Genomic DNA, 10,479 nt, shown 5'->3' on the forward strand with positions numbered 1-10,479 from the left:
CCCCCCCCCCTATAATGTGTATTGACATTGTAACGGTCGATTTAAACGTCCGATCCGTCCAGAAAAAAGGTTGTGACGTATAATAGGACGTGTCGCAGTAGAAACATCAAAGTAAATGTAAATGTAAAGAGATATGGGAAATATGGTTATGTGTTCTGGGGTGTAATAAATATGGTAATGAAATATCAGACATACGCATGTCTTGTAATTAATCAAATATTAACGTATACATCATACTCGTGTCACGTACAATATAAACCTAGTGTATTGAGACCCGACAATGGAGGTTCTGCATTACTCCAGAATTATCAGTGTGGATGACAGACCTAGGGAACAATCTTCATTAATGAAAGTAGAGTTTCACAAGAGAGGAGGACATGCTATTTGATACTACATTATCACTGTGGCCAATCACCCTGATCTCGTCCCCAGCAGCGGGGAGAATATACTTCCAATAGTACCAGGTATTGATCGGTTCACCGGTCGATAGATGTCTGTCGCCGATACATTACTTCTGCAGCATCTAGCTTAAATACAGTCCTGCAATAATTGTAATGCCACACTTACCCACTGGTGCCAATATCCTTATAAATCCATCGAGATCTATCGAAAATCCTGTGCTATATTATCCTAGATCGAGGTATTGCACACTCTTTAAGCGGTACCTTCCAAATTCGTAATCATGCAAGCGTTTGTTTTGTTACCCAGGTGAAGTCTCGGCACCGATGTTGAATAACGAGAGTTGGGTATTGACATTATTGGCAAACATTGGCGTGTGGATTTCCAGTAACAAAGGCGTGCGGGATCATCGATCGGAGGCGAATGGTGGGCGGGAGTCATTTCAGTGACAATCTGAATCCACATGGACATCTCATTACGGCTTCCGCTGTTGTGCCGAGTAGCAAATCATGTCCAACACATCGTTTTTAACTGTATGATCAACAGTGGGTGTAAACAATGTATTTCTATAACAAAATTACACGACAACAGCCGTCTGTGACAATAATACATGCTAGTAGTTTATCACAGACTTTACAAGTTTATTAGACACTAACATGAACTAGTATTGGTGGTTATTGTTACAATGTATACATAGGTTAAATGAGTTTATTTTAATGATGAAGGACATGGAAATGATGGAGATCAAAACATGTCATTTAAGATTCTAAATCTTTATTTATCATTCCAGTTATGGTTTAGACGTGTTGCCTTTTGGTATACGTGTGTTTAGCTCTTACAGATCATATCACCATGATGCGGATTTCGCAGTCTAGGGGATTAAGCTCAGATATTGGATGATCATTTAATCTAACATTTTTTTCTGTTTCTGTAAAGTTTTAAGTTCAATGTACATATTTTGTTACTTATTTATGCATACTATATTTCAACTATGTGGACAACTTTCACCAAGTAAAATTTACGCCCTTTACATGTCAAAACAAATTTAATAACTTTGTAGAGTATGTGTATTATTGTAATGATAAAGTTGTCCTCGTTACGGAGGGCGAAAGTTAAACCGCGGCAAAATCTAAACGGTATACATTGTTTCTCGAGGACAATGTTCACCAGGACCAAACTTACGCCCTTTACCTGTCAAAACACAACTATGCAGTGTTAATTTTGCCCTCACATTTAGTCACTTTGTATAATACGTAAAATATTGTAATGATAAATTCGCCCTTCTTACGTAGGACGAAAAAGGCGAAAGTTAAACTGCGACGAAATTTTCCCCGGAATAGAGTTTTGAAATAACATATTTCTTCTTTCAAATTATGTGATGTTTCACAGAAAGTCCGACCACTCCAAGTTCCAGATATGAAAGTTTCTTTCAATTCTTTAGGCTAAAAAGTATTATTTGGACATTTGCAAAAGACATCGATGTATTCCATAGACTCTGACCCCTACAATGAATTTAAACATTTGTCACATGTTTGCATTACAATTTAGACTAAATCACATTTAAGGATATTAGGAAATATTTAAATACCCTTTATATTTAAGTTGCACTTCCTTGTACTATAATGCGGTCGTCCTATTCATAAACGACAATAGATGTTGATTAGATGTTAATCAAAATGCCAAAAAAAACACCAAGTTATCAAACGTTCCCTTCTCTGGTGATTTTTATAAAAATCCATACTTGTTCGTGTCAGATATAATTAATCACACATTCGTCTATTAGCGCCACTGTTTTTGTTCCATTCCCGATAAGAAAAATCGTTGAATTCCGATAAATGCCGGAAGTCCCCATATCCGACAATATTGTCCACTCTAAACGACCGACGGACAGAGGAAGGGATGTCTGATACAGTTACAATAACATTTAATCAACAAACAGTATCAATCAGACAGCAGGGCCATCACATTATACCCGAATCATCTGAAGTACTAACAAGGCAACCAACGTCTACTTTCTCAGCGTGAGGCTTTTATTTTGCTTTAAGACGACATCTGTAAAACATACGGAACGTAAAATATATTCCCTCAGTTTAAAACGGAAGAGGAAAAACAAGTAATATACCTTATAATGTTTTCAGGCCCCGAGGTCTGTCCAAGTATTTTCAGTAACCAAGCGACTGCGGTTCAGCCCCTATATCCGCTTCAATGCTTGAAACTCTTTTAGTAAACATGTTACGTCACTGGTTTCAATATTTTGAAATAATATTTTTTTAAATACCATGAAAGAACTAATTACTTTCCTTTGTTTACTTTACGTTTAAAAATCGAGCTGAATTGTTGACAATGATGTTCTAAAGTAATCCAATCCTTATTCATTGTTGAAAACTGCTCTTTGAAATTAATCATATAACGTTGATAGCATTCGTGCACGTGTGATAAAATAGTGTGGAGCTTCGTTAACTTAAATACACTCACTGTGAATTATAAGGATATAGTTTCACTGGTGATGCAAGTAATTAGGAAGAGGTAATTTTAAGAACATGTGAGAATAAATACTTGAAGGCCAAAAACCCTTCTGTGAAACAAACTGGTCAGAGAACCCGTTTCTCCTGGCTATCGCACCAAACATCGAATAAATTCCAGACTTCCTAGCTTTTTCTTTTTATCATCGACAACTTCACAAAACGTAAGAAATTTTGAAAGCCACATCAACCAGACACTAGCTTAAATTTGTCTACATTCATACATGTACAATCTGCTATAATGTAAACCTACATGTAAAGGGAAAGAATAAGACCTGCTGTATCGTGGGAGTATAAAAGGCAACGAACGAGTGATCACCCCAAATACAGGAGTTTTCTGTTTAGGGGACAGTTGGGAGAACAACATTAATCTGCTAAACCCCACCCCCTTACAATACCTCGGACCTCTTTTCTTCATTTCTACTTATTTACAATTCTATTTACTTCGTCTCCCCAAACATCCGTCTATATAAAGCCTTAGCTTTTAAGAGTGGGAAAATCCGTACACAAACAAAAATCTACGTTCGTCTTACCATCTGTTGCAAGTCAACAGGCAATCATGCATAAATTAGAAAAATATCCTGAAGAAAACACACTTTTAATGTAGCACAATATTGGACGAACAAGCGTTAACTTTACCGACGCGAATTGGTCATCCTAAATGTTTCCGTTAACGTATTCTTCTTGTGGTTTTATCACTTTCGGCTCTCGCGCCGGTACCATGTTCAGGAATCACCAATTAAGCTCATAGATGAAGCTTTAGTTATGCTCCTTTTTCCCACCCATTACAATTAGAAAAACTCATTAGCGATATTGTCTTTGTAGTCGATTTCTTAATTTGTCTTATGAGCAGTAATTAACAGGTCAATGGAAGATATATTGTTATTGATTTTTTGGTTTGGATGTAAATATAAAGTGTTTAGTGAATTTTAGCTGCGGAGATCATGTAAAGACGTTTTGGTTTTATTTTGTTTAACTTCCTATCAACAGCTAAAGTTATTTAAGGACGTATCACCATGTTTGTGTGTATGTCGTATGGAGAAATAAGGGCCACTTTTTCTCATGAATATTAATCAGGGGTGGAGCATGTACAATTAAGTGATCATTAACCTTTCCGCGCCACCATGGCAACCAGAAGGCTTATTTCAGTTATGATTTTGGCGTATTTCAAGTCAACTCTGTAGAATGAAACCAACTTATCCTATCTAACGCATTCTGTCAAAGAGAAGGAGAACGGGACGTTAAATCCTGTACAACCAACCAACCTGTTCGTTTGTAACGCCTCACTTGGTATTACATAACGTCTGTAACACCTCACTTGGTATTACATAACGTCTGTAACGCCTCACTTGGTATTACATCACGTCTGTAACGCCTCACTTGGTATTACATAACGTGTGTAACGCCTCACTTGGTATTACATCACGTCTGTAACGCCTCACTTGGTATTACATAACGTGTGTAACGCCTCACTTGGTATTACATTACGTCTGTAACGCCTCACTTGGTATTACATCACGTCTGTAACGCCTCACTTGGTATTACATCACGTCTGTAACGCCTCACTTGGTATTACATCACGTGTGTAACGCCTCACTTGGTATTACATCACGTCTGGCATTGGTCCCACTGCATGTTGTAGTAGAGGACTGATGTGAGGGCACTGTAGAATTGGGGTTTTGGTCGGAGTCTTTTGTTTACAGGGACATTTATCATCTATATACTACTTAATACCACCTACCGGTAGAATGATAAATTCATTATCATTGGTTGTCAGTATGATAAGAAGTTGAGAACGACTTAAGAAGAACTTAAGAACGGAATTTCCCATTTCCCAGCACTTGGGAACCTATTGTCTCAAAAAAGAACATTTGATCGCGCCAGGTGACGTCCAAAACCGGAAATAGTGTCCACACAAAAGTGATCCGCGTAAGAGAAAAGTCCGTCATAAACATATTAATACAAAGTTACAAAAACATATTGTGAGAATAACAACACCATTTCAAAAATATGTTGACGTGTTATGTAAATATGTGAAAATGTGTTAACGAGTTGCGTCACTACATTGTATGTGAAAATATGTTGACGTGTTATGTCACTATGTGAGTATATGTTGACGTGTTGTGTCTCTACGTTAAAATATGTTGACGTGTTGTGTCACTATGTGGAAGTATGTTGACGAGTTGCGTCACTATGTGAAAATACGTTGAAGTGCTGAATTACCAAACAATGAACACTTCATAGATTACTTGTTTATGTCCAAATTTAATATCTTGACTATCAACTTGACACTGATCAAGCCGGAAGATTTATATTTCTACGACGCCGTTTGAGAAAATCTTCCTCGTAGGCTCCGGATAACGCCTGTTTCATTCGTTGTATTGAAATATATATATAAAAAAAAAGCGATTATCCTTAACCACATGTAAAAATATAATTACATTGTATATAAAAAAAAATATGATCAATATCAAGAAATGTCAACCTTTTATCAAAATAACTTCACGCGTCCATTTTATTTTTATTTCGCGGGTCATATATAACAAATATGTTTTTAACTGCAGTATTGATGTGCAAAGACATTACCAGTATACAAAAATAATCGATAAAAAAGATGTTTGTAATGTTGTGATTTAGGATGTTTCTAGGAAATGGCGATCAGATTTTTAATGTGAAATCTTATCGTGATGTCGTAATGAGGCTATGCGTTTTTTATGGAAGCTATTTAAGGGCCCACATGGTGTGTCACTCACTTAAACTACAGTAAATTGGATATAACGAGATAATTGTGTTTACATAAACCGAATCAATACAGTATTGCAACATCGTTCTATCACGAACAGGCCCGAGGGCCGTTCGATAGACGCGGTCGGCGGTAATGTGTCAACGTTGCACAAGTCATTTTTGCGGTGAGTTCTAAAATGTTTAACCGAACATGTCGGGGTTAACTTTAATTTGAAAATTTTACTGACTTGACCGGCGGTGGATCAGTTGACAAAACAGATCGGCGGTGATGTGTACCGAGTAGGGGGGTGAGGTATACATAATTTACCTGACACGGTCAGCGTTGGGATATGGTGTGCTTCACTAGCCCAATCGGCGGTGTGACATCTTCATCGCTAGACAGACCCAGTTGGCGGTGAAGTCTAGAGCGTACATCCTCGATATCCAGAGGTTACGTTCACTTTCGCTCTCAAGTAAGCATAACCCCTGAATGTCTATGATGAGAGCGTATGGCAGACGCTTTTTCTATCAATGACAGTCAATCAAAATTGTAGTAGCGGTAGACCCGACATCTCAGAGGAGTGGTTAAAAATCCCTGGTATGTAGTTCAGCTCCGTCTACGGCAGTAAATCAGGTTGTCTGTGAGTATTGAACGTATTAAATGGTATTCAAATACGTAGGTGTGATTGGGTGTAACATCCTACAAGCAGCCCAGGTCATTTCAGGACGTATCATGAGTGCGAGCTGGATGCGGCGTGTTTGTCTCTATGCGATAGCAAGAATCTGATGCCTACTTCAGAGTTCTACCTCGCTGCAATACATGTAGATGTACCATGGTACTGTCACATTATACTGGGTACAACACAAACACCAAGTCCATAACAAATACAGAACAGCAATGTCAAAGAACTCTTTTGAAGAAGTAGTCCTTTGAAACAACTAAATAAAGTTTGGAAATGACTTGCTATTTAATTAAACTGCGTACTGCTCTTTTTGTCTTGTTGAAACCTTCCTCTAGTCCATGTAAGAAGTTGTCAGTATGGTGTGACCGGGCGGAAATCTTCAGTGAGATAGCACTAGAAAGTCCGCATCAGATTTGCGTTATCACAAGATGGCAAATACACCAATATACCACGTCTACGGCACACACACACACATTCACGCATACACAACACACATGGAGGCACGTCCTTAAATAACCTTAGCTGTTTATACATGTAGGACGTTAAACCCTGACCAACTAGTCCGCGTAAGAAAATGGCAAAAGGAAACTAGGCGACGTCCTGTTTTACAGCATTTCGTTGGGTTAGATAGGTGTTACCTGCACGGAAGCTGCATTTACAACCCAAATATACTTAGGCACTTTCTTTACCCCGGTCTTAAGCGATTCAACTCTTACTTTTATAACTTTCATTTGTGATTAATATAAAATATCAAGGTCAAAAAAAGATATACGTTTTGATAGTCGGGCAGTCAATGCCATATTATGAACGACAGTCAAGTTCTGATGAACGCGAGAAAACTGATTAAGAACATTGTAGATGGAGGTGACGCTGCATGCTATCTTAGTATTAGCCCAGCTAGATCATGCATTCGGCCAGGAGAGATTTGCCATGAAATTATTTGTAGTAGTATTTATAGCATAGTTGGAACAAATTTGGTTTGATTTGGTTTAGTATCGTAACAGCTACGGTCATTTACGGACGACCTACCCTGTGTGCAAGATGCATGCGTGTAATGTATGCGTGTGTATTTTGGGAGGCTGCGATAATTATGTTCGTGTTTGTCTCCTTGTGATATCGCGGAACTGATGCCGACTTTATAGTGCTACATCACTGAAACAAACTGCAGAAGAAACCGAGCAGGACACCTCACCCGGTCACATAGTCATGAAATACATTGCATTGAGCGTTCTATCGCATGTGTGACTTACTGTTTGTCTGGAGTTTAACGTACTTGCCAAAGTCATCAGAAGACGGTGTCTAGGTAGACCTCTCCGAAATGTGTAGATCCCACGTGTTGTAATGAGGCAGTAGATCTATTTTGGATTCGTGAACGTCACTTGAGCAAAAGTATCTAGCTGTATGTCGGAAAATTTCACGTTTTCATATAGCAGTGCGCTCTGGCCCAACACCAGACATCTATATGTCAAAATGTCTAAGTGTGGTGTTAGGGCCAGAGGAAACTCGGCCTAACCACACATCTATATGTCAAAATGTCTAAGTCTGGTGTTAGAATCAGATGAAACTCGGGCTAGAAAGTATCCTATTCTGCAGGGGTCCCCACCTTGGTCGCCTCTTACGGCAACATGCAGTGGGATACAGAAGCATATTCTTTCCTCGGACCTAATGATCAGTGTACACCGTCGCTTTATCTCTTAATTTAAATACCATGACCACAAGTGTTCAATGTAAGCCATACTCTCGAGATATATTATGAAACTGAAAATATATGGTTACGTACGCATACAAAGAAAAGCGTACCACTAGGAATATTAAGGTATATAGTTTTGAGTTAACTTACCTGCCATCAGCAAAATATCTACTCTAGATCCAATGAATTCCGTATCAACCAGAGCGCGGTCAGTCATAAACGCCCGTCCTTTACATGGTATTGTATGTCTACGTGACTGTGACGTGTCACACTCAACCTGCTGTGACGCGTACGCGGATGTTTGTTAAGTGTATTTATATCGCGTCTAAATATTTTTGATAATTATAAGAGAATTTGAAAAAGCATTAGCAGATCATGTATTTTTTCAATTTAACTCTCATAACTTAAGAATTGTCGGGGCTTACGCCAATAATCCATGAAACTACGACGATGAATCAGACGATATCGCCGTATACACGGAATGTGTCTTTTGCTGGCTTGGGTTTTCTACGATGTTTTACTACCGCACTCAAACGTAATCGGTCACGTGATAGTATGTATTCCCTCATCAGCACCACTCACAAGTGTACAGACCGGAAACCATCAGAATTAATTAACGAAATGTAACACCTCTCACAAGATGTCTCCGGAAATGGATGGAGTTGTATCGCTCTATACAACAACATGTCCTTGATTAAGAAATATTCAGACTTATATGATACAGATAATAAACATTGTAAAAAAGAACATATACCACACACAAATACTAATTGTTTTAAGTGTAAAATTTGAAAAATACAAAATGTCTTTACAGCTGAACTATATACAAAAACTCCACGCGTATTCACAGATTTTGTAGTTATGGGTAAGCGCCAGCTTACCGGGCCTCCAGGTCACGCTCTAAGGTCGGACAGCTCATGATCATTAGATGCGGAGAGGCTGTCACAGCTACTGCAGTCTACGGGAACCTTATGTTTTATGTAGTCCACTTTATCACAGATATGTCCGCTGTTGCAAGAGAGATAACTCTGTTTCAGTATGTACCATTGACATTATATCGACATTTTTGTACTTTTGTAACTCTTGGTTTACTCCCCTTTGGTAAAACGGTTATAATTCTTGTTATCGTATAAACCATAGTAACCCTTCAGAGTCGCCTGGTGTAAGAGATTTAAGTAAACCGTACTTTATGTCTGTTCCCAAACAGTAGTATGCAGTTGGGAAGCCATCTAGCTAATGGCATTTATTATAATATATAGTTTGATTGATATAACGACCGAAGCTGTTGATAGCGCGCTAAGCCTTATAACACCAAACGGAATCTAATTCTTTATTTACATTATTAATATCCGCAATTCAGAATTTGTGTAACGGCCCAGGAAGGGATAAGTTATATTTAAGGCCTGACAATAACATTTAAGGACATAATTCGTTATACACTAACAAAATGTATACATAAGTACATAAATGGTCAGATATTAATACAAATGATTTCAAAATTCAAAATTTTGTGGTATTCCGTCTTTGCGTATTGCAGAGTTTTCTTCTCTTGGGAGCAGGGATTGATTGTTACGTCACTGGTTTGTGAGAGGAACGTCATCAATTTTTGAGAAAACGACGTAATTTTCTCACACAAACCAGTGACGTAACAATCAATACCTGCTCCCAAGAGATGATAACTCTGCAATACGCAAAGACGGAAAAGACCAACTTAACGTCGATGTTCGGTATGTTTTGACTCATTAACTGTATGGAACAATGCTTTTATACAGGGCCGTTCGATCACCAAGTGAGGCAGTGTCATATGTATGTCACAATTTGTTTAATTAGGTTAAATCCATCCATGTCAACTTTTTTTGTCAGCATATAAGTAAAAATATAACGTTTATATTTCTTCTCGCAATTTATTTTGTTCCGTTATCTCAGCAACGTCAGATTTTATTTTCTTACTTAATGAAGTATTTTATATGCTATTCAACCCATTGACCTCTTGTGTCTTATTAATGGACGTTTAACATATTTATTCCTCGTACTCTGCTCAGCAAGGAATAACAATTCACATTTACAAGGACTTTGGTAAGTCCCCGCATGGGGATAGAGCCCCTTAACTTCATCAACTGGGCGAACGTTCAACACTAAAGTCAATGCAAAACAAGGCGCTCAGAAACAAAATGTAGTTCTAATTAAAGAGAAATATGTAGATCCCAAATATATCAATGGGTGCAGCAGATTTTTGTCTGGTCGCTTTTGTATTCCAAAGTAGAGGAAACAAACGCAAATCGCCAATCCTGCAGGAGGTTCCAAGTTAGTCCCCTCTTACCATCAACACTTTGGTTACCGTAGGTGTACGCTTTCTCATACCGCGACCTGCAGGGCTGAGTGAGATGTGTCTGCTTCAGTGTGTGCGTAATCTGTAACCAGTAATTATGATAATAATACACAACATTTGATAAAGCACCAT

At 38.2% G+C, this 10,479-nt stretch overlaps 1 protein-coding gene across 2 annotated transcripts in view; it reads right to left on the reverse strand.

The window, feature by feature from the left end:
• LOC110459495 overlaps positions 1–8,336 on the reverse strand; it is a 40,091-nt gene extending 31,755 nt beyond the window's left edge. Inside the window, exon 1 of one of the 2 annotated variants that reach the window (XM_021511777.1) lies at positions 8,169–8,336. The gene's annotated coding sequence lies outside the window, so the exon portion shown is untranslated. Of the gene's footprint in view, positions 1–567; positions 750–8,168 lie in introns of those variants that run through there. The other variant, XM_021511778.1, reaches the window with a different exon arrangement.
• Between the last annotated feature and the right edge of the window lie 2,143 nt (positions 8,337–10,479).

The sequence above is a fragment of the Mizuhopecten yessoensis genome, unplaced genomic scaffold (assembly GCF_002113885.1).
Source record: "Mizuhopecten yessoensis strain PY_sf001 unplaced genomic scaffold, ASM211388v2 scaffold10087, whole genome shotgun sequence".
Lineage (NCBI taxonomy): Eukaryota > Metazoa > Mollusca > Bivalvia > Pectinida > Pectinidae > Mizuhopecten > Mizuhopecten yessoensis.